Raw genomic sequence first — 25,243 nt, 5'->3', positions numbered from 1 at the left:
CTGTCTCTCCCTCTCTCTCTTCCACACTCTCTAAAAATCAATGGAAACATAGCCTTAGGTGAGGTTAAAAAAAAAAGAAAAAGAAATGTCATATCCTATGAAAGACGCATTTTGAAAATGCCTAAAGAAAGTTGTCATTTTTTCTTGGTGAAGGGACTAGAGTCCGTGTTGATGAAAACACCTTGGTGGCTGGCAGTGGCTGCAGCAGGGGAGTGATGGGGCTGGTGCCTTCCCCTCATCAGCCCAGTTGCCTCCTGCAGAGGCATCAGTCAGACATCCCCTGAGGGCTCCCAGTCTGTGAGAGGGGGCAGGCTGGGCGGAGGCCCCCTCCCAGTGCACAAATTTCATGCACCAGGTCCCCTAGTAGTTAAAATAAGAAGGGACCCACTTCTGTTTCCCTGAGAATGAGGAAAATCTCTCTCACACATCTGATGTGTCCCTAATCTTTTCAGGAACTTAGATTCAACAACCCCTGGCCTTTGTATCACATTTTGAGAACTTCAGTACACGTCTGATCTGAGCTGCACAGAACCTAATCCCCGCTGTAGTATGGATCCCGAGCGCCATAGATCCTTCTCCTGAAGGGGAAGACTGAGAGGGAATACATTCTCGTGTCTGTGTCCATCTTGCTTGATTGGTTACTGAACTGATCCCAGCTGGCCAGATTACACCATAGGTAGGGGTGTCGAACTCAATCAGAGAAGGGACCAAAATCTAAAATCCAGCCTAAATCGCGGGCCGAATGGTTTACTGAACAGTCATAAACTGACAATGTCATAAACTGACAGCGGAGTGCAGTGATGACAGCGCGGTGCGGGCCACATTGCAAGGCCTGGCGGGCTGGATTTGGCCCGCAGGCCTTGTGTTTGACACATGTGCCATAGAGAAACCAAGCGGCCGAGATTGCGGAGCTAGTTTCCCTCGGGTGCCCTGCCCATCTGGCCACCGTCCTGCGGTGTGCGCCTCGGTCACAGGGAAACCAAGCAGGAGGACAGGCAAGAACAGGAAGCAGAGTGATCTCAGAGAGGCAAGGTGAGCACAACAACAACAAAAGCCTGGCAAAGTCACTGCAGGCATGAGGGTGATCGCTCTCTAACAGCGATTTTCAACCCTTTCCATCTTATGGCAGACGCAAACTAATTACTCAAATTCTGCAGCACACCAAAAAAGCTATTTTTTGCCGATCTGACAAAAAAAAGGCATAATGTTGATTCATTCACACCAGATGGTTATTGTTGTGCCGGCTACTGTCATTTTTTAAATTTGACAATCTAAGGGAAAAAAGGCCAGTGCCCCTGACTAGTCAGGCACCCCATGATGCACACCGGTTGAAAACTGCTGTTCTATAACAAAGCCTAAACATGAGGCATTATTATGTTCATGAAAAAAAAAAAAAATATATATATATATATATATATATATATATATATATATATACACACACACACATACACACACTCATACACTAGTGACCAGATTATTATGATCTCTGAATGCATAATAATCTGGCCACTTAGTGTATATTCTCTATAATAAAAAGCTAATATGCAAATTGTCCCCTCAACCAGGAGTTAGACCAGCAGAGAGGCTGGCCAACTGCCCATGTCCCCTCCCCCTGGCCAGGCTGGCCAGACCCCACCCATGCACAAATTCATGCACCGGGCCTCTAATACACACACACACACACCACACACTGAGTGGCCAGATTATTATGCGTTCAGAGACCATAATAATCTGGCCACTCAGTGTATATGCCACAGAGCAAATCTCCTTTGCAAAGTGACCTGTGAAAGGCATTTGATGTGAAATGCATGAATTAAGCAATTGTCACAGACATCTTAATGTTGATTTAAATAATCCAAACAGATTGCCTTTGGTGGCAGATTATAATAAACATGCATTTCCAAATACTTTGTTTGCTCAATGGTATAACATCTGCCATCTAGTCATTATTGTTAGCAGAACTTCTTCATCCTTTCATTTACCATGCCCAGTTTTTGAGCTTCCAACTTGAGACGCTTGCAAGACATTTACTCAATGTGTATAAATAAAGGACACATCGTTACAATTCCTATGCTATGCCTTGAAGGTTACATTTACATTTCTAGCTCGTTAAGAAAAGACAGCTATCCTTAATCCTGGAAACATGGTGTCTCTAGGACATACAGAAGAAAAAGTTTGGGATTTAATGCATGAGAGTGGAGACTAAGATTCTTTGATCTGCAAATATTACATATACGAGCCTAGCAATTTTCTTTGGAAATGTCAAGTAGGTCAATTTATCAACTGCTACCATGGAAGGTATACCTCTACATTCCCCTATCGTTTTTTGATGAGCTGCAGCCTAGAATGGAGTTACAGCCCTGCAATGTTACAAACCTGCCTTTGATTCAAGCAGAGAAACGGAGCAGAAACTCACATCACCGCTTAGGCTTTGTCATGATAATAGGTCCAATAACTTTGTTTTGAAGCATGGATAATAATTTATTACCAACTGAATAATAAGCAGCCCCCTAAAGAGAGAACTCTTTAAGCATTAACACGGAAAATTCCCCCAAGATATATTATTGTAGAAGTGAAAAGTGAGGTGCAAGACACATCCAAGAACTTAAAAAAAAAAACACACCAAAAAACAAAAACAAAGCACATCATTTATTAGGTTTGGTTCCCAAACAGGACCTCACATGGAGGAAGTCGGAATGGGTTCCTTCAAGGAGAGAGAGGGCTTCCATTCCCACTGGGCTGTTCTCAGATTCGCAGCCACAATCCCGGCTTAGCTGTGAGAGAAGGTCTGGCAGGAATAAACCTCCCCACCAAAACCAGCAAAATGTTTGAGATATAACTAAGTGCATTACAGGCAGGGTGGACGGAGGAGAGGGATGAGCTGAGAAAAAAATGAATATGAATTAAAAATGGGAAAGCTCCCTCGCCCTCTGAGCCTATTTGATTTATCTAAAGAGGGAGAAAACCTCTAAACAAGGGCTCTCACCATCACCCAACCTAACCACTTTATTTTTTATGGTAGCGGATGCTCCGAATAGCCTGGGTCACCCAGAGGAGCGGAAACCCCATTGCTTACCCGAGTGTGTGCGCCCAGGAAGGCACCGGCCCGGCCGCGCGTTCGGGGCGGAGGGCGGCGCTGGGGGAACGGGCTGCCTCCTCCCCGCTGCCCGCCCGCCGCGCCGGCCGGACTCGGCTAACGGTTCCGGGAGGCCGGAGGCCACACTTGGGGTCCCTTCCCACCGGAGCCCCCCGACCACAAAAGGCCTGGGTATCCGCCTGCCGGGGCGGGAGCGAGGACACCTGTCAAAGGCCGGGGCCGGCGCGGCGGCCGGCGGGGGGCGCAGGGCTCCGCGGCGGCGGCGGGACCGGGACCGGGCGCCGCCCGCACCTGCGCCGCCTCCGGCCGCGCGCTCGCGGAGGTCGGGACGGCGGCCCCGCGCCCGGGGCGCTCCGAGGCGGGGACGGAGCGAGCCGCGCCCCGCCGCCGGGAGGACCCCGCCGGCTGAATCCCGGAGCAGCGCCCGCCGCCTGAGTCCCGGGCTCCGCCGCCCCTGCCGGGCTGGGAGCGGAGCCGGGCCCAGCGCCCCCGGTTGCTCGGCGGCCCGGGCGGAGGACGGGGCGCCGTGAGCGATGCGCCTACCTGCTCCAGGCGGCGGGTTCCGGGCGGCGGGCTCCGGGCTCCGCGCTCCGGGCTGCGGGCTCCGCGCTCCCGGCTCCGGGCTGCGGGCTCCGCGCTCCCGGCTCCGGGCTGCGGGCTCCGCGCTCCCGGCTCCGGGCTCCAGGCTCCGCGCTCCGCGCTCCGGGCGGCGGGGCCGGGACCTGCGGCGGCGGCGGCGGCGGCGGCTGCAGTGGCGGCGCGGAGGGCGCTCCTGTAAGGAAGGGGTGGGACCTGCCCGCCCGCCCAGCCGCGGCCCGCCCCCGACTCACATCCTGGGGTCCCTGCCAGCGGGAGCGGCGCCCCGGCCTCCGCTGTCACCGCCCCCCGGGGTCCCTGACAGTTACCGGGCCGGAGCCGCTTCTCCCCAACCAAAGCCTCTGTGTTCGCGCTCGCCGGCGCTCCGCTCCCAACAAAAGGCAGGACGGGTTCCGAGGATCCTCCGCCCGCCGGTTATTTACTCCCGACCTGTCGTAACCTTCTGGCCGCGCACCTAGGGCTTTTGCACAAAGCAGCTAAAAACCCATTTTAATGAATGCCCGCTGGCTGGAGGGAGTTCTCCACCGCTCGGCGCTCTCCCGCGGTTTTGTTTCGTTGCAAACAGCAAACACCCGGCCAACTTCTGACCCTGAGGATGGATAGCGGACTCCGGGCCGCCCTCGCCACGCCAGCTTGCTCCCCTCTCCACCCCCACCTCCCCAGAAGCTCCCGGAGTCTGTTACCAAACTGTATTCGTCAGCATTTTAACAGCTTCCCCCACCCCAGACCCCGGTCTCCCCGTGGCACCCTGACAGTGACCTCTAGCAGCAGCTGGATCCGTGCCATGTTTATCACACGCTCACCCTTTAACGGGGCTCCCACACACAGTAGGTCCTTTACCATCCTGCCTTAGTCAGAGTGATCTCCATTCTTTTTGAGGCCTCTGTATCTCGTGTATCTGTTTCCTCCCAAAGCACACGGTTCGAATTCTCCAATTTAACGAACTCTCCCCTCCCCCACACTCTTGTAATTGTTGTTTTCATTGGTTATCTATTGATTTGTTATTGTCTTCTCCTGGTCCTGGACTGTGTGCCTCTTGAGGCCAGGGACCTGGCCTCTGCTGTTTTCCTTACCTTAACAAATGGGACTGTTACCCCTTCGGTTAAAATAGAAAAAAAAACAAAACAAAACAAAAAAACAAAAAAACTTAATTCTAATCTAGAATCCGCTGACAGTATGTGTTAAATTTTGTGGGGGTAGCCTATGTGTATTTTTCTGAGTGACTATAGCTTCCATCAGACTCTGAAAGCGATCCATGACTTTCTCAAAGAATTGCTTGAATCCTATCTATGCATGAGCCCCAGCTCTGATGTGACACCACCTCCCACCCCCACCACTCTGCCCTGACTGAAGGAGCCCTCCAGCCAGACCTCCCAGTCCATTCTTTTAAAACTTCTGTGTGGATCCCTCTCAACTGTCTTCACATCAGAATCACCTGGTGGGATGGTGCTTTAAAACAATGCAAAGATCTGGGTCCTCCTCAGACCCCCTGAGTCCCAACCCGGAGTAGAGGGGGTATAGCATTTTTAAGAAGAGCCACAGGTGATTCTGACATGCCCACGGCTGAGAAGACGCGGCCTTTCTTGGGAACAGGATCTCTGATTGGTGAAATGCCCTTCTTTTCCCTTTTCTCCATGGAAGCACGGAGGATCCTTGCGCTATGTTTGATTTATTGGAACATTTTCATTTTCACTTAGAGCCAGGCTCACTTTTGTTTAAGAAACCAACTTGAATGTGTGAGCATAGCAAGCCCAGCACCATTTGGCAGCAGCACTATGTCTCTGCCACCTTCCCCTCCAAAGCGTCTATCTAAATAAACCTGGAGTGAAATAAATCACATTCCTGACTGTGATATTGACAGCCGAAATATTACATAAAATGCTGGCATGAAGGAGAGTTGGTTGCTATCCTCGGATTCTGTTAATGTCATGAGAGTCTTGGTGAAGCTTCAAGAGAACGGAGGACAAACAAAACATAAATTTAACGGTGCTCTTATCTTTTATTGGTCTTGGCATCCCACCCATGAACATTTGTCCACCATATATGACCGTGACCTTAGATATTTTAAATCATGTATGGGTGTAGAATTGAAATACTATCCCAGTGCTGGATGTCTGTTTTTTAAAAATGTGTATAAAGATTCATCTTGTATTCTTTTTTTCTAATGCTTTTTATTTATATTTATAGAGAGAGAGGAAGGAACAGAGATAGGAAGACAGAAACATTGATGAGAGAGGAACATCATCAATTGGCTGCCTCCTGTATTCTCCCTACTGGGGATCAATCCCCAAACCCTGGCATGTGCCCTGACTGGGAATCGAACAGGCGACTGCTTGGTTCCTGGGCTACTGCGTAACCACTGAGCCACATGAGCTGGGCTATCCTGTATTCTTGAATGATATGTTGTTGATAGTGTTCCAAAATGCTTCAGGCTTTGAGGAAAGGGCCAACTACAGAAAAAGCAGGGCTTAAGGCCTGAAGATAGATGCCAGTCGCAAATTCCCTGGATGGAGATCCGTATGCAGGCACATAATCGTGCCACGGGACCATGATTTTGACGCCATGTTGCTCTACCAACTGTGCTGGTTCAACTCTGGGGAATAGCACAGGCGCCATCCATCTGAGTCGGGTGATAGTTTCCTTGGTGTAAGTGAACTTATCTAATGGAAACCACTACAGACAATTAGAATTACAAGGAAATTTTATATTTTCATTCATTTCTTTTCTCTTGGGCAGCCCATTTGTTCTTGATGATGATTCAAATCACTTTCCTTATTCAGTTGGAAAAACCGACTTGAGAAGCACAATTCATAAAATACTACTGCCAGGATTCTGGGAGATCCTGCCCCTGGTCAAATTGTAATAAATCTAGTTATCATAAAAAATCTCTGTATACCAAAGTTACAGCCAACCCTTCTCCCTGACCACCGATAATTCAAGTCTCCTCGGATAAACAACAAAACCACACAAAGTTTGTTGATGTGGCATTTGATCTTTACCAACACCTACCTGTTAAAGAAAACCTTGTGGGGGTAGTTGGAAAGAGAATGATATAACATTTGGTAACAGGATGTTCAGTGGGAACTATTCTATTTTTTTAAAATATATTTTATAGATTTTTTTTTTTTTTACAGAGAGGAAGGGAGAGGAGAGAGTTAAACACACACACACACACACACAGAGAGAGAGACACACACACACACACACACACACACACACAGAGAGAGAGAGAGAGAGAGAGAGAGAGAGAGAGAGAGAGAGAGAGAGAGAAACATCAATCAGTTGCCTCCTACACACTCTCTACTGGGGCGGTGCCCGCAACCAAGGTACATGTCCTTGACTGGAATCAAACCTGGGACCCTTCAGTCCACAGGCTGACGCTCTATCCACTGAGCGTCATTCCAAACAAGGTGCAGGGCTCACAAAGGAGCGTTCCCTTAACCTCGCCCTTGCCATGAGGTGTGAGAGAGCTGAAGTGGAGGCTGAGGAGACTGCTGTGATTAGAGAAGAGCTTCTGTAGAGGAGCTGTGGGTGTCCTAAGAGGCCCCTCCCCTGTCCCCTGCCCCCTCCCCTGGTGACGCAGAGGGCGAAGGGGGCTTTGCTCTCACCTTAAGTCTGGCAGAGGCACTTGGGGCAGACCGCTCAGAGGGCTCAGCATGTGTCCCTTGCGGTTGGGGGAACATCATGGACTGGCGCCTGTCTCATGCCTGAGCAATCTAAAGGGCCAGCGTTGGCAAAAGTGTCCCGGACACAGGGTAGGAAGGAGGGTGAGGGAGTAGTTTACTCCCACAGACGACAAGCCCAAGAGAGTGAGACAGCGTGGGCTTGACTTTGATCCTCCCCAACACTGCTTGGAAAGCCAAGCAGAAAGAAGCCAGAGGTTTGCCTCCAGGTGCCCAGGGCCCCTGGGGCGGGGGAGGGGAGGGACAGAATCTAAGGCAACTAGTCAGAGGCAAAACACCAACTTGCCTGTGTCAGGGAAATGGGTGGCGAGAGATTCCCCAGCGGTGGTTCTGACAAACCCGTAAAAGTGCCCAGGAGAGAAAGTGTCACTGGAAATACCTGCCATGGCCAGAGGGAGCGATGGCAGCTGGACCCCCCAGGCCTTTCTGGCCCCGCCTCCCCCGTTTAGTCCCGGAGGCCTTGGGCAGCCTAGTGTGAGTGCCAGACCGAAGCGGCTCCGGCTGGGAGAAATCAGAGGAAGCATGCCGTGACTCCCTTTGCCTCCGAAGTATGGAGTTTTGCATTTTTACACTGCTCCAGACAAATTAACTACTTATATAACACTTTGTGTGTGTGTGTGTGTGTGTGTGTGTGTTTACTAACAGTAGCTAGAGGCCTTTTTATTATTTAAGGGTGACCTAAAAAAAGTTACAGGGCCTATGAATTAATCCATCCAAGAGCCAGAAGACAACTGGCCCCTCGGAGCAGGCTTGAACAGGCATGAGAGCAGGGAAGAAAGCTGTGTTCTGATTATGCCATGAGTCCCGCTGGGTCAATAGGTCAGCTCTACATGCCAACGTAATGCATTCCATGTTATATCTTAAAACTTCTGAGGGGTCTCATTCTGTCATCAGACCTGATTTACAAGTGAGTGATATGTATCAAGAAACCCCCTGCATGTGTATGTAAGTTATAACTTAAGCTTTCCGATAAGGAAGTTGGAAGTAAGGGCTCTGATTTAAAAGATCCAAAGGGACCCTGCAGCGAAGGTGATAGTATGATCCCTATATTACAGGGGATGTAACTGAAGAATAGAAAACAACTTTATAGAGTATCTGAGTTCATTAACTGTGATAATATTTGGAATGCTTGGCATAAAGCGTGATACTTATAAATGCTAAAGATTACTATTCATGTAAAAACATAAAAATTAAAAGATCCACATGAATCTAAGTGTTGGTTTAACCTTCAATTAAATAGTTAGCTGTCACAGCTTCCTTCCCACTAAAGGTCTGGGATTGGACAAAAGGTTCCTTTCAGTCAGAAAATTCCGTTTTGAAAAGACTACAGCCACATATTGCATGTTCTATTATAGATCGAGGGCCTATAATCCTTCAGAATCTTCTCTGCTGGCCGTTAGCCCTCAGCCAGCACAGCTGGTGCCAGTACTGTGCTTTGGTCAACTCCGGGCTGAAGTTGCTACAGTCACCTTGGTGACAGTTTCCATATTATGCACTGGGCATCCCCAAGCTCTTTCTTATATTCTCTTGAGTGCTAGGTGTGATCAACGCTCTCTCCTCCCCGCCATGGGAGAGCAGAGTTGCAAAGAGGTCTGTGACTGGTGCTCAGACGGAGAGCCTTAAATAATCGCCAGATCCGTGTTCTGAAATTCATGGAACCCCAGTCCCCTAGTTGAACCACGAGATTGTTGTTTGGTGCAAGAGAGTCAGCCAAGGGAGTGTGCACAGTTTTGATTTCAATCAATTCCCTCTCTTTGGACCTTTTGCCAACATGCAGTAAGTTTATGGAAGGCATCCATTATTTACTTGAAGAAAAAAAAAACTTCTAAATCAGAGAGCTGAAGATGAATAATTTCATAGTATCACATTCTTTTTGTCATAAATGACGGTTTTTGAGGAATTTGGATCATTCTCACTCAGTCTTTTGAAGCTCTAGCTAGGAGATGTTGCTTCAGCCCTACAATCTTGCTGCTCCACTCTGCTGTCTGCCTCCTCAGCTGCCCAGCTCTGATGCCTACCCTGTGGTAGTTGTTAAGTATCTATAATAATAAATGTATGATATGCTAATTAGACCAGGCAGCCAGACGACCTTCCGGATGTCCTTCCAGATGACCTTTTGGACGACCATGCTATGACACCCACTGGTGCCAGGCCAGCCAAGACAGGTGGGATGCAATTGTTTAGGGGCCCGGCCAGCGCCCCATGATTGCCCTGCAAGGGGAGGCCCAGGCCAGTGTCTGGCAGGGTGATCGATCAATCAAGGGGCTCCACAATTGCCCCTAAAGAGGGAGGCCCAGGCTACTCCATGGTGGTGCTGTAGCAGGTGGGTGGGGCCTCCCTCTGGGGGAGCAATCCATCACAGAGCCCTGGCTGGGTGGGCAGGGCCTAACTCTTTGGGGTGATCAATCGCAGGGCTCCCAGACTGTGAGAGGGCACAGGTCGGGATGAGGGACCCTCTGCCCCTCAGTGCATGAATTTCATGCACTGGGCCTCTAGTTTTAAATACCATCCCTGGACAGAAGCTCAACTTCTCTCTGCCCAAATATCTTTTTTCATCTTTTGTAATTCAGATCCTCTCAGAATCCATCACTATCCCTGTCTCTATCTCTATTGCTATCGCTATTGCTGTCTCTTCCTCTCCTCCAACCCCACTCTCTTATAAGATGAAGGTCCTCGTTTTATTTCTAAGCCTCCTAATTCTACCGGTTGTTATTCTTCCCTTGGTCCTCTCCCAAGACGCTTCCTCTTAAGAGTAATCTCTTCTTGCCACGTGTCTCTTCCCCTTAGCCTACAAACATGGGCAAATTTCATCCTAAAAACATCTTTCAGAGCTCCTGCTTTCTCGGACAACTTCCTATTTCATTACTTTCCTTCTCTTTGATGAGAAATTTATCAAAAACATAGTTTTCACTTGCCACCTCCTCTTTTCTCTGGTCTTTGATTTACTTTCAGCCCCAGCAATCTGGATTCTACACTTACTCTGTCCAAAATGCTCTCTTGGAGATCCACAAGGAATGACCTTCCAGCACCAAGTTCCACTGACTGCTGTATGGAATCCTACTCCACCCTTCCGTCTTCCTGGAAACTCAAGGACCCTTCCTTTTGTGGGATGTCATCATAACCTCCTGGATTTCCTTCTTGAAAAAAATTTTTTTTAAAAAAAATTGATTTCAGACATGAAGGGAAAGGGAGAGAGATAGAAACATCAGTGATGAAAAAGCATCATTGATTGACTGCCTCCTGCATGCTCCCCACCGAGGATCAAACCCACAACCCGGGCATGTGTTCTGACTGGGAATGGAACCATGACCTCCTGGTTCATAGGTTGATGCTCAAGCACTGAGCCACACAGGCCAGGCTGGATTCCCTCCTTCCTCTCTGACCACTTCCTCATATATTCCTTCACAGGAATACCCTGGACAGGGATGTGGTCCTCAGTATCTTGCTCTTGGTCCTCTCTCTTCAAAAACCCTGGTCTCTTGCCCGGCTGCTTTGTTCACCTTAGTAACCCGGTCACCTTAGATACCGCAGTATCTTAGCACAGTTCCTGACACACAAAACAGGCACTTAATTTTTTTGCTTACGGAGTTGCAAAAGCACTCAAAAAGCTGAGGCTGCCTCCTTGCTAACAAAAACCTATTTTACTTCCAGGCTATTTGTTTCCTTTTCCAACATCTTATCCTGCTCTTTCTCCTAAAGACTGCCTCCGCCTTCATTTGAAGCACATTGACCCTTGACAGAAGGTAATTACTAACAAACCTTGGGCTATTCATTTCTAAAGAACAGATCCCTGTCCTGGATGGTTGTTCAGTGGTTAGAGCAAGGACGACCAAAGGATCGTGGGTTTGATTCTCTGTCAAGGGTACGTACCTTGGTTGCAGGTTCCTAGCCAAAGTAGGGGTACGTGGGAAGCAACCAATCAATCTCTCTCTCACACATTGATGTTTCTCTTCTTCTCTTTCCCCCATTCCTCCCTCCCTTCTACTCTTTCTAGAAATCAATGGGAAAAATATCCTCCGGTGAGGATTAAAAAAAAAATTAAAGATCAGGTCTTGAGAGCCAGGCCCTGCAGCCTCAGGTCACAGCTGCTACTGCATGCGTTTATCAAATTTTTATATATAGCTCCACACTACATGTGCACACTTAATTATCTCCCTCACCTTTTGCTTCTTCAAATGCACCAATGGAAAAGTAAGCAACCAGCACTACGGCCTGGCGGTCTCTGCCCCTGGCCTCTACAGACCCTCTCTCCACAGTGCCACCTCCAACCTCCCCTCGGGCAGCCCTTTCCAGCTCGCAGAGCTCTGAGCCTTGGAGAGGCAGGCTGGCCCGGTCCTCTCTATGGGGGTGCTGACTGGACCTCTCCTTGGCCGTCCTTTGTTAACAGCGTTTGTCACTATAGATACACTATTTGAAAGTAACAGAGCCATCCTTGTTTGAAAGCACTCTCCGTTGCTTTCACTGGCTCAGTTTGCTCTCCCCACAATGGTGAGTGAGCGAGGCCACGTTTAAGGTCAGGACTCCACAAGCACAGCTTTACAAGAGGCAGTTCTGCGTTATAAATAGGCATGCCAGGCCCCCACATATTGGGGAGGAGGAGTTCCCTGCGGTAGTCAAGCCAAGCCAATTCAGTTACATTCCACCCAACAACCTGCTGTCAGGCAACTGCGTTTGTCCAAGATGGTTTTTGGACCGTCCCCTGGTTGTGTCACCTTGAGCCAGCCAGATTCTCTGGGTGTCAGCTACAAAAGTGAAGCCTTGGATGTAAGGTGATCTAGCTCTACGGACTACGGTTTTAGATGCAGAGTCACCCACGCAGAGTGGATCCGAGCCAGGTCACCATGGGATCCCTTGTCCTTCCCCATGACCAGGTTCTCACAGATGAAACCTGATCAGAAATAATATTAAGAGCAGCTTTGGCTGATGGATTCAGGCATCTAACGGGGAAAGGGGAGGGACCTCATGCCTGCAGACCACTAGTCACTGTCATTTTGACAGAGGGGTGGGCCTGGTTGGCTCTTTTTTAAACTGCAATTTGGTGGCTATTGCATCCTGTGGAACTCTGCCCAAATCACCCACCCAGGAGTGTGGGAACAGTCCTACCCCCTGGCCATTCCCAACGCTGGCAGACTAGAGCAGTAAAACCGAGGTCTTGTTCTATAACAGCAGCTCTACCCATATTCGTAAAATATCTATATCTACCTATCTACTTAATATTAGAAAGTATTAATTAATGTAACCTCCCTATCTTTTTTTTTTTTTTTTTTGACTGTCCGAAATTGTTGATCAGGTAAGAATTTTACAAACATTACTTACATTGGCGGTAACGGTGGAGCTGGAGAGTATTGCGCCTTCTCCAAGGGGCAGGGCGAGAACCACCAATGGTGTGTTGGAACTTGTGGCCCTTACCAAGGCCACGGCTCTTGCGGCCCACAGATGTCAGCCCTCGCATCTCCCGGTGCCTGTGGACTGCTTTGGTGGTCCGCTGGGTGTCAGGATTTCTTCTGAGAGCCTCATGGGATGGACCAATGAGGATAACCTCAAAGCATTTGTACGTGGAATCTTCACCAACCCAGTAAGAATTCAGGACTCTCAGAGCCCCACAGTGGCATCCAGCTCACATCCAGCTACAGACTGAAGACTTCGAGCAAACTTTAGCTGGTTATCTGCGTGATGGACAGGTTGCCATAGGTTGCACCCTTAAGAACAGGGTGTTTGCAGCCAGATGGTGCACATGAATGCGATATATGACATAATCTTGCTTGGCCTTGTAGCCCAGCCTACGTGCTTTGTCTGGCTGGGGGGAGGGGGGGTGGGTGGGAGAGGGGTGTGTGGGGGGAGGCCCCGTGCAGCGCAGAGAGCTAACAGTGATGCCAGCAGCACACCCAGAGAAGGAAGCGCATTACATCTGACTGCTCTTCCTCCATAGCTCCTGGATGTACTTGTAAGCGCCCATCTTGGTTTACCTGATGGCTGCGGCCAGACAGAAGGAAGAGCCCAACCTCCCCCACCTTATGGAATTCTCTCGCATTTGCCCCTGAGGACTTGTCATCACCCTAGACACACAGACAAGAGTCACCCATTTCAGAAAAAAACAAAAAGAACACCGAGATTGCAAATCCTGTTATTAAGTCTACCTGTAAAACAGGGGATTCAGGTGAATATTTATAGAGCCAGTCTCCCCTCACTACTGTGGGGATGGAAAAGAGGAGGAGGGGGCAAGACAATGAGGACAGAAGATTTTAAGTCTGAGAAACTCCAAGCTTCTTCCAGAGGAAGACTCATTTCTCATCAACACCAGGAGGCCTTCAAGTCTGTGCCCAGTACCTGAGGTCCATCACTGACAGTGATCGCCACATGCCTGTCCATCTTTCGGCCAGTGACGCTCGCCTTTCCGATGACCTCCTCATGTGGACAACAGCTCTTGACCGAGGTGGGTCTCCACATACGTCGAAAAGTAATGGTGGAATGAACGGGCAGCTGGTGCCCCTGACCAACGTGAGAAGACTCAGAGCAGTTTGAATTCCCCCACTGAGCCTCATGGTGGGACGAATGGTTCTTATTACACACACACACACTCACACACACACACACACACACTCACACACACACACACTCACACACACACACTCACACACATATATACACACACACATACACACACATACACACACACACACACACACGCACACACTTGTGCGCACACGCACATTCCCTGAACTCCTCCATTTCCCTTGCACTACTGTCATTCAACCTATCATTATTTACAGCTGGTCTCCCTAGACCCACTCCTATCTCCCTCAATTCAACAGCAGCCAGAGTGGTTATAATAAATACTCTTTACAGACCATTTCCTTCTTCAGTGGTTTCTCATTGAACTAAGAATAAAACCCTATCACCTTCCCACTGCCTACAAGGCACTCTGTGGCCTGGGGTTCGGACACCACCTCAGCCTTACCCGGGTTCCACACCCAGGTTCCACCCCCGCTCACCTTCTCTCGGCGATCTTGGCCTTCTGCACCCACAGGCCAGAATAGGCCAAAGTCTTTCTCCCTCCTTGTAAGGCTTTTGCACGAACTGACCTTACTGCTTGGAAAGTTCTTTCCTCGACTATTCGTATGATTGCTCTGTTTCTTTGGCCAAGTCTCAGCTAAATTGTTTCCTGCCTGTTCTAAAACAGTTGCTGCTTTTATTCTCTATCTCATCACCCTGCTAATTTCCTTCACAGTACTTACCATGATCTGTAATTATCTCATTTATATATCTGTTGACTTATTTATTGTTGCTTTCTCCCAGCAGAATTCAAGATCAGCAGGATCAGGAGAAAGGCTAGCTTGCTCATAGTTTTATTCAAATGTCCAGGTCACTGCCTTGTACACATTAAATATTTATTGATTAAAAGGATGAAAATGAATAAAGGAGGTACCAATATAACACAATTACATGGAATCACACCCATGCATCATAACATCACTCACCCCGTGCTTACTATATGCCAGGCATCATTCTAAACACTTTAATGTGTTAACACGTTTAGTTCTCACCTAACTCCATGAAGTAGGTGTCATTATTATCCCCAGTTTACAGTGAAGGAAACAGAGACATAGAGTGGTGAATTAACTCCCTTACGGTTACATGGTGAGCTGAGTGGGGCTGGGGTTGAATCCCAGCATTCTCTTCCCCCAGCCTGTGCTCTTAACCATCTATACTAATGAAAGAGTAATATGCTAATTAGACCAGGAGACCTTCTGGACATCCTTCTAGAGAAAGCCGGGGGCCTGGCTGGCCCTCCAACAGCCCCCAAACGGCCCTCAGCCCCTTAACCAGGCTGGCCCCACTCCAAACAGAGCTGCCTCCCCAACCAAATGACAGCATGGCCGGCCTGCAAATCACCCCAGGCACCTCGCCCGGGCCAGCCCTGACCCCAAGGGGATCCCTCCCTGATCTGGGACCCCCTTCAGAGCAGACCAGCCAGCTCAAAAGGGTAATATGCTAATTAGACCAGATGTCTTTCCAGACAAAGCCATTGTGGCGGGGCCAAGGCAGAGGTAGTTAGGGGTGATCAAGCCAGCAGGTGAGAGCAGTTAGGGCAATCAGGCTGGCTGGGATGGGCAGTTAAGGGGATCAGGCTTCAGGGGAGAGCAGTTAGGGGCATCAGGCAGGCAGGCAGGTGAGCGGTTGGGAGCCAGCAGTCGGACATTCCCCCAAGGGGTCCCATATTAGAGAGGGTGCATGTTGGGCTGTCCTGGACACGCCCCCCCCCCCTTCATGCATGAATTTCAGGCACTAGGACTCTAGTTATGCTATAAAATCTCTGAAAAAACAATAACACATTTAGTACATTTTGAATTTCCTGTTTGTGGAAGGCACCTTTAGCTGCCTACTCAATATCCATCTCTGCTCTCCCTCCTCTTTTTCTTTTTCTTTCTTTCTTTTTTTTTTTTTTTAAGTTTGCTTTCATTCTTTTTTTTTCTTTTTTTTTTTTTAACATATTTTATTGATTTTTTACAGAGAGGAAGGGAGAGAGATAGACAGCTAGAAACGTTGATGAGAGAGAAACATCGACCAGCTGCCTTCTGCACACCCCCCACCAGGGATGTGCCCACAACCAATGTACATGCCCCTGACCGGAATCGAACCTGGGACCTTTCAGTCCACAGACCGACACTCTACCACTGAGCCAAACCGGTTTCGGCCTCCCTCCTCTTTTTCATGCCAACAGAAACTTACTTCATTTCTGGAGAGCAACGCATCCAGCCCTAGCACTACCTCCACTCCCATTTGCCATTTGCTCACATTTTCACCTTTTTGCATATAGGGGTGGCATGTGGCCTGGTTCTGTCCCATGAGAGATTAGAAAAAGTCAGCAGGTGGACTTTCTCTTCTAAAGGAGATTGGCAGGAGCTAAGAACTCACTGACCCCATTTTTCTACTTGTTGTGTATGTGGACCTGACCCAGGAGCTGCAACAGCCATGCTGAGACCGTGAGAAGATGAGCGTGAGGCCCGAAGGCCACCGGGCTCAGAGCGACAGACTGGAAACACAGTGAGAACAGGAGTCTGATGATATTGTGGAGCTGCTGGAGCAAATTTTGAACCAACTTCAGATGTCTTGTTATGAGATAATTAAATATCTGTATGCAGTCATCTTTTAAAACAACTTTATTGAGATATAATTTAATTCAGGCATCACAAAATTCACCCATTTAAGCGTACAGTTTTAGCAAATTTACAGAGCTGTGCAATCAACCACTACAATCTAATTTCAGAACACTTCCATCACCTCAAAAAGGTTCCTTGTGCCAATCTGCAGTCAATCCCCATTTAAATTTTTTCGTCTGTATAGATTGTTGCTTTTTTGACATTTCATAGAACAGGGTTTTATGTTTAGGGGGGAGCTGAAACTATTCCCAACTGCTTTTCTCGGCATGTAGGTACTCAGCTGGAAATGGACCCCACACTGGGGTAACAGCAAAATGAAGGGGAAAGGATAGCCAACAATATGGGGTAGTGGAAAGAGCCTGCAAGACTAGGAGACCCTGCCCTCGGCATTGCCCAGTGCTTAGACTGTTAGCCCATGCACTGGAGGTCTCAGGTTCAATTCCTAGTCAAGGGCACAGATCTGGGATGCAGGTTTGATCCCAGGCCCCAATTGGCATGCGTGTGGGAGGCAACCAATCGATGTGTCTCTCACGTTGATGTTTCTCTCTCTCTCTCTCTCTCTCTCTCTCTCTCTCTCTCTCTCTCTCTTTCTCTCTCTCTCTCTCTGCCCCCCCTCTCTAAAAAGCAATGGAAAAAAATATCCTCCAGTGAGGATTAAAATAAATAATAATAATAAATAATAATCAGCCTAAAATAATCCTTAAAAAAAACCTAGGAGACCCAATTCTGCTCTCTTCTGTTCTCCTGGCCAGCTGTGTGCCTTTGGTTAATTTTTAAACTTCTCTGAGTTGATTTTTCTCATCCAGGAGATGAGAGGGTCCAAATAAATAGCTTTTTTAAAACTTTAGTTTTATTGTTGACACTATTCCGGATGTCCCCATTCATCCCCCTTTGCCTACTTCCACTCAAGTGAATAGCGTTTAAGCTCCCTTCCAAATCTAAAATTCTAGACCACGTTCTTAAGAAATAAAGGCAGCATTTGAGCTATTTCAGCTAAAACTCTCCATTGTTCAACTACTTCACCCTTCAATAAATCTAAACAATTAGTCATTGATCACAACTACTTCACCCTTCAATAAATCTAAACAGTTAGTCATGGTAAGGTGCCCAATTCTACTAATTGGGAGAATTGAGGGTGCTTTGATATATATTCTCCAGGGGTTCATTATGCTCTCTTCTCTCTTACTGTATATGTTTAAAGATTTTCCTTACAAAAAGTTACACATAAAAAGCACTGGTGAGCAAGAAATTTATTCCTGTTTGTGTGCTTAAAAGAAGCTTATTTCTGACTTCCAGACTGATGGCTCTCCGAGGGAAGAGTTGTTTACACAGGTGCAGTGATTGATAGGAGAATATATCATCTTTCTATATAACTGATACATATTTTGTGATATGAGGAAAGATTTTTCATGTATATGATACAGCTGGGCTGAGTACACTTAAAAAATCATCTTTACATCAAATTCGAACCTATAGCTGCCATTTATTGAGCACCTGTTTATCATCATAGTCATCAAAACAGTCCTTAAAATGAAATACGTTAAATCTTTACACCTTCCCCAGAAGAGATTGTTCCCATTACAAAGGGAAAGAAAACGCAGGCCGGTGAGGGCAGGCTCCATACCTAGCACAGCGAAGTCGGAGTCACAGCCAGATTCCGGAGCCTCTGCTCTGACCCGCTGGGCAGGGGACTTTGGGAGCAGACCCTGCTCCAAGCAGGATGCCATTCACTGGTGCTGGGTACCCATCCCCCACCTCTTCCAGCATCTCACAACGGTGATCTTCCTCAGAGGGCGTCCAGGGGTCACTGGGCCTGCCCTGCCCCAGGCGGGAGAGCCCAAGTGCAGGCGTTTACATCCCCGTGAAGTGGCCCAAAGCCAGGGATTCGCTGTGCAGGTTCAACTCCCTGGCTTTCACTGAGGCAAACTGGAGTAATTCACACTGGAGCTCCCCTGGGGACAGGCCAGGCAGACACTTCACCTGAAACGGGCCCTTGCACAGCTTGCCTCCCGCTCCCTGTTCCCCTGCTCCACTCCCTCCCCAGCTCCTAAGCTGGGTCTGGAACCGCTGTCTTTATGGCTGTGTATTGGGAGCCCAACCAAAGGCAACTTTTTTTTTTCCTTCCCGATTTAGATGCAAGTTCGTTTCTAATCATTCCATTTATGAGGACCCTTATTTGTATGTGGGTAAGTTGACATAGACGTATATTTACGTACACAATTACGTACTTCAGTGATATGAGAAAAGATTTAGAAATCTTTTTAGACTGGAAATAGAAATGTTAAAGAAGGAGGCACAGTGTTCCCTTCCAGGAAGACCACATTGACTTAATAAGAAGCTAAAGAACATAGTCTTCTCTGCCACAGCATTAGATACTCTAATAGCAGTGTGCATCAGAATGGGCTTCCAAATGATTATCCGAATATGCATAGGCTCAACCAGCACCTTTAAGCCATAAAGGAATGAGAGTTGGGAAGGGGGCCTGATAGTGTGAGTTGAAGACAAGAAAGAGAACAGACTTAAAGCCAGGTCCTCGAGGCTTCAGGAACAACACAAGGCTTCCCAGTAAAATGTATGGTCCCTGGAAAGCAGGCCTTGCAGTTACAGGGAATAGAGCCCAACGGTGCCGCATCCCCGGTGAAAGGCGGATTTTAGTTTAGGGCCACGATGTTGCATTATCCACAGGAGAGTGTGATTCTGTATCTAAACTGGGTGAGTTCATAGTCTGGCTCCATGACTTTCTAGCTGTATGACTCTGGCAAGTTCCTTCACATCTTTGAGCCTCTACTTCCTATTCTGTAAAATGGAGCAATAATAATAATTATGTGGTTGTTGAAGGAATCACATTAGATTCATGTGTTATATTAGATACTGGAACATGTATCTAATACTGTATAGCACTGGAACATGATAAGAATTTAATAAAGTATCATTATTACTGTTAGGGGAGCTGCAAATTCCCTTCTTTAAATGTCTTTAGGAATGACCTTGGTGCTAGAGAGATTCAAGGTATTCTCATGCACTGCTGGGAGCAGGGAACATATGCATCTTTTAGAAAGAGATATGACAAGTCAAGCACATTCACCCCACCCCAAACAGTCAGTCTGGGCTTCCACAGCAATTTGTTCTTATTTATGTTACTAGAGGCCCCGTGAATGAAATCTGTGCACAGATAGGGTCCCTAGGCCTGGCCAGCGATGGGGGCTGATCAGGGCCTTCTGGGTGCTGGCCAAGCCTTCCTTCATTCTGCATTGCCCCTTGTGGTCAGCACATGTCATTGCAAGCAATCAAACTCCCGGTCTCCTGGTACAAATTCTGAGGAGACACTTTATATATTAGCCTTTTATATATAGAGATAGCATTCTATGGCGGTATATTCTGATGTTTCTGTTAATGTCTCTCTCCATCACCAGGTAGAGAACTCTTTGAGGGTCAGGACATCATTGTCATCATTATGTCTTCAGCATTTAGCAGCTGAAGCAGTAGATGCTCAGTAAATGTTTGCTATCGAATAAAAGCAGAGCCTTATTCCAGTAACTGGGCTTTGGACAGAATTATCCTAAAAGAATCAAACTAAAAAAAGAAAAGAATTTACATACATATGTCCAATGCAACTATATTTATAATAGCATAAAGAGAGGGAGGGGAGGAGGGAGTGAAGGAGGGAGGGAGGGAGGGAAAGAGGGAAGAAAGAAAGAAAGAAAGAAAGAAAGAAAGAAAGAAAGAAAGAAAGAAGGAAAGAAAGAAGGAAAGAAAGAAAGAAGGAAAGGAAAGGAAAGGAAAGGAAGGAAAAGAATAAAAGAGAAACAATGTGAATGTCCACAGCAGCAGAATTTAAGTGATTTAATGCATATCTAACTATTAAAATACTATGGAACCATTAAAGCTTAGAAAGTCTCTGTAGCAACTTGGAAAAATAATTATGATTGCATTGTTAAGTGAAAAAGAAACATTTTATCTGAATGATGACTACAATGTTATGTAACGCATACAAACAGACCAGCAGGGGAGGTGGACATATGAAAACAGGCTATTTTATTGCAATAATGACATACCAGATGATTTAAAAAAAATGTTTAGTTTTTAATTAGTAATGTCACAATATTTGTGTGTGTGTGTGTGTGTGTGTGTGTGTGTGAAGTTAAATAATGTTTTTAAATAAAAGAGAGTGGCCCATCTTTCACTGCAGAACTACCTAGGTTTCCGTAGAACAGTGTTCGGTAAAAGGTTCCTTCCAGCCCAGGAGCCTAATATTTCCCAGCTCCCGGTCTGCACCCTGAGACTCCCAGGGCAGCCAGAAGCAGTTGCTTGTGTGGAACACCTGTGCTGTCAAAACCTAGTGGAAAAATTGAGTTACAATAAAGGCAGAATCAATACAATTTGTGAAAGGGTTGACCCTAGCTCATACAGTACTTTCTAAAAATTGACTGCCTATCCGCTATATGCCAGTCACTCTCCTAAGTGCTGAGAATACGAAGGATGAACAGGACAAAGTTCTTGTCCTCAAGGGAGTTCGATGCCCAACTAGGAAGGGAAACAGCAAACTAACAGCTACAGTAGAATATGGTAAGTGCTCAGTCAGAGCACCAAGTAGGTGCTGTGGAACAGTTAGTTAAGGCATGTTTGCAGCATAGAACGGGAATGACTTCAGACTGGCTGAAATTAAAGGGGGACTCACTGTAAAGATGCAGGGAAATGCTGAGGAACCCTAGAAGGAAGTGCATCTTGGCCCCCCAAGATCCAGGAATCCTAGTTCTTAGATCTGAAATACATTAGAAACCAGAGTAGCTTGTAGTCTGTCATCTATCTATCTATCTATCTATCTATCTATCTATCTATCTATCTATCTATTATCTATCCATATATCTATCTATCTATCATCTATCTATCTTCATCATCATTATCTATCTATCTATTATCTATCAATCTATCTATCCACCTGTCTTTCTTTCTATCTATCTATCTATCTATCTATCTATCTATTATCTATCTATTTATCATCTATATATCTCTCATACCTCCTGGAGTAATGGGGCCTGTAGCCTCCTCTTCCCTTGGCACACCTAGTCCTCTTTCTCTCCAGACTAAGTTCATTGTTCTGTTTCTTATGGTTCACTATGGCTTCCCTCAAACGGTGGGTGCCAAGAATATACACAATCTTCAGACCCAACACTTACAGCTAATTACAGTCCCAGTCCCAGTTCCCAATTCCTGAGAAGGAGATCATGATAGGTGAGGCCTGCATCAGATCCAAATGTGGCCGGGGGCAGGGTCACAAAGGTTGCTCTCTGTTTACTCAGGCAGGGCCCTGGGGACACACTTGCTGGCAAGGGGCATCACGGAGACAGACACATTGACTGACAAATCCCCTTGGTGGGAAAGCAGGAGACCGAACTATGACTAAGCATACCATGGTCAGGAAGTGGTGGTTTTTAAAAATATGTTTTTCTTTATTTTAGAGAGAGGAGGGGGAGAGATAAAAATATCGATGAGAGAGAAGCATCAACATTGATTGGTTGCCACCTGCACGTCCCCTACTGAGAATCAAGCCTGAAAACTGAGCGTGGGCCCTGGCCAGGAATTGAACTGGTGACTTCTTGGTGCATGGATTGACACCCAACTACTGAGCCACACCAGCCAGGCAGGAAGTGGTTTTGAGCTGAAATTTTGGGTGACAGTGAGCTATTAGACTAGAATAGGGTGCAGATTTCAAATATAATCAATAGATTGAATTAATAGACTTGATTGGATGATAAAAGGAGGGTTATAAGTGGAATCTCCGCCTATTACATAATTGCCTTAGCTCATCCTATTTGTTAAGGAAAAATTTAAACTTCACTGTCCTGTCCTTGAAATGATAGAGTTTTTGTCTGTAGATACACCCTATAAACTCCCATCTGCTTCAGCAACAATTCCTTGTATTCATCATCAATTCCAACTGCAGTAAGAGCAGAGTTAAGGAGAAGAGTCTGACTCCTGAGCGCAATTTCAGAGCTCCATCGATAGCCTAGGCTTTTTGCTGCACACTGCATTCCAAGTTCACACATGAACATGTGTGTGTGCACACACACCATGCTTTCAAGGAGTGATGCAGAGCCTTTTTGCCTGTCTGTATTATTTTATTTGTTTTGCATAATGTGTGGAATAAATTCACCTCTGTATTAGTTGGAGAAAATTACAGCCAGCATATGTGATGTGTTATACTCTGTATATATGTAAATACAGCTCATTTATAAGCACAGTGATTATGTGCATGTGCGTGCTTAAATTTTTTTTAAATAGAGTTGCTGTCAATTTTCAAACCCTTATTTATGTTTTGCACATTGGTCCTTTCCATTCCCTCTGACATCAGTGTACTTCAGGGCATGATCAACTCATCCTAAATTATTTCAACAGCCTCCTAGCTGACCATTCTGTCCACAGCCACCAGGGTTAGCATCTTAGAGTACCATTTATATGATGAAACTCCCTGTTCACAAACCTGCTTCCCTATTACCTACCAAATAAAGTCCAAAGTCTATGTCCTATCATGAAATGCCAGTAGAAACTAGAACCAACCTTCCAAGCTCCTTTGCTACTCCTCCACACTTTAGCTATTTTAAATCGCTTTATTACGAGATTCCTAAACACACATGGATCTTCTCAATCTTATCTAATAAAGAGGGAATATGCAAATTGACTGTCACACCATCACAAATATAGTGGCACCCACAAGATGGTGGCACCCGGTCCCCTCAGCCCTGCTGGAGTCCCCCAGTCCTTTCAGCCCTATGGGGGGTTGGGGTGGGGAACAGGTGTGCCATGCAACTAGACCTGCCCTCAGCCCCCCAGCTGTCCAGAGCAAGCCTGAGGCGCAGGCAAACCTTGGATGGCAGCTGCCCAGCTGCCCAGGGCCGCCCGAGGCTCAGGTAACCAGGACCAGTTGAGGCTTGCGCTGCCGGCAGTGGCAGCAGCAGAGGTATGATGGGGCATCGCCTTCTCCTGATCGCTGGGTCACCTCCCACCCCTGAGGGCTCCCGGAGTATGAAAGGGGGCAGGCTGGGCTGAGGGACTGCCCCCTCCAGTGCATTAATTTTCATGCACCGGGCCTCTAGTATATTTTTTATTCTGCCTGGAATAAGTACCCCTCTTCTCTAATGATTAAACTGATTCCAATTCTTACACTGCATCTTTGCTAACCCAGCAGGAAGTGATTGTGCCTTCCTCTGCATCCCCAAAATATTTAGCACATACTTTCCCCCACCGTACATATGTCTGAGTATGTCTTGTCTCTTCTTCTAGATGATGTGACATGCACTCTTTCAGGCCTCTCTGTCTGCATGTGCTGTAATTCTTTTACTACCCTCTCCCCTGCTGAGTTAACTTCATCAGTCAGTCACTTCAAACAACGCAACATCAGTGAAGAGCAATAACGTGAAGCATAATAAAGCACGGTATGTCTGTATCAGGTTTACCAAGGAAACCCTCCCCAGAAGTGGCCTGAAGCGTCGCCTGTGCTCTCCACAGGCGATCAGAACTCTTAAAATATTCTCCAAGCACTTACCACCCACAGCTCAGCCAAAAGGTCGTGGAGGCGGCGGTGCATAAGAAAGAGGTACCATGCGTGGGATATTGTTGGAGAAATACCATTGATGATATGTAGGGAGAAAGTATTGATATGACCAGAAAGGGGAGAAACTCTTCAATGGAGTGGAGTAAAAACCAGAGGGAGACCCAGAGAATCCATGCTGATGTCAAAGGAACCCCTGGCAGGAGCAGGGAAAGTTTGGAAACCAGGTCACTGCTGCTTAATGTCTGTCAGGCTTACACAGCGTTCATTGCGTGTGGTGTTACACGATGATTTCCCCCTGATTCCTAGAAGCTGATCTGTCAAAACACAGATGTTGCTCTGCTCTGCTTTGCCATTTATAGGGCAGCTTGGCACCTTGTGTTACAAACTTCAGCCACTTGGGGAGTCTTCGCAGAGGAGTGGATGGGAAAGTGAGACGTGCCTGAAGCCAAGGCTCCGTTCTGCTGAATCACTTTAGAAATGATTAACTTCGTTCTTTGAAAAATGTTAAGTGTATTGCTTGTCTCCCCCCACTCCATCCTTCCTTAAAAATCTTTGCTCCGGACTAAGTGGTTTCTTCGTGTTCTTGGTGTGGGCGTAATGATGTTTGAGAATTTTGAAACCCAGACCATGAAACAAACTATTCCTGTGGTTCAACCACAGCGCCAATAGGAGAGTGTCACTGAGGGTACTGCTAACCATCCAAGTACGTGGTATGCTAGGGTCTACTTTCTAATTATACCTTGTTCTGCCGTCTCTAGATCCCAATTTACAGTGGGAATAGCAAACCTGGACAAACAATACAGAGGCGAGATCCAGAGTTAAGCAACGGAGACATTCTTGGCAAGCATGCACAAATAAACAAGGCTACTCTTGGGTAAAATTACCAAGAGAACATGTCCCCTCTGACGCCCACCCAGTTCCCCTGTGCGTGTCTCTGCCCCCTGCTTCCTTTCTTCTATTGAGATGGGAACAGCTCTCCACTTGTGGGTCCGAGTCCTCCCACCCCTCTCACCCCCTGCAGCTTTCCCACTCCTTTCTCCCCAGCCCCTGTCCCAACAATAGCATGAGCATCCCCTCCTCCCCCCCCACCCCCCCACCCCACAGCACATTCTGTCAGCGTGGCTGATCCATGCTGGGTGTTAGGATAGGG

General features: G+C 47.2%; 1 protein-coding gene and 1 pseudogene across 5 annotated transcripts in view; both read right to left on the bottom strand.

The window, feature by feature from the left end:
• TMEM150C (transmembrane protein 150C) overlaps positions 1–25,243 on the bottom strand; it is a 319,396-nt gene that overhangs the window by 67,815 nt on the left and 226,338 nt on the right. Inside the window, exon 1 of one of the 4 annotated variants that reach the window (XM_084883012.1) lies at positions 3,644–3,888. The exons of 1 other annotated variant lie outside the window; for it this stretch is intronic. The gene's annotated coding sequence lies outside the window, so the exon portion shown is untranslated. Of the gene's footprint in view, positions 1–3,079; positions 3,219–3,643; positions 3,889–25,243 lie in introns of those variants that run through there. 2 more of the 4 variants (XM_084883013.1, XM_084883011.1) reach the window with 2 other exon arrangements.
• LOC311621179 (large ribosomal subunit protein eL15-like) lies at positions 12,168–13,336 on the bottom strand (annotated as a pseudogene). The gene is made up of 2 exons: positions 12,697–13,336; positions 12,168–12,268 (listed from the first exon to the last, which is right to left on the bottom strand). The product of its transcript is annotated as a large ribosomal subunit protein eL15-like (transcript).

Source organism: Pipistrellus hanaki, assembly GCF_964339955.1.
Source record: "Pipistrellus hanaki genome assembly, chromosome: 1".
NCBI lineage: Eukaryota > Metazoa > Chordata > Mammalia > Chiroptera > Vespertilionidae > Pipistrellus > Pipistrellus hanaki.
This window is presented reverse-complemented; position numbering and strand designations above follow the sequence as displayed.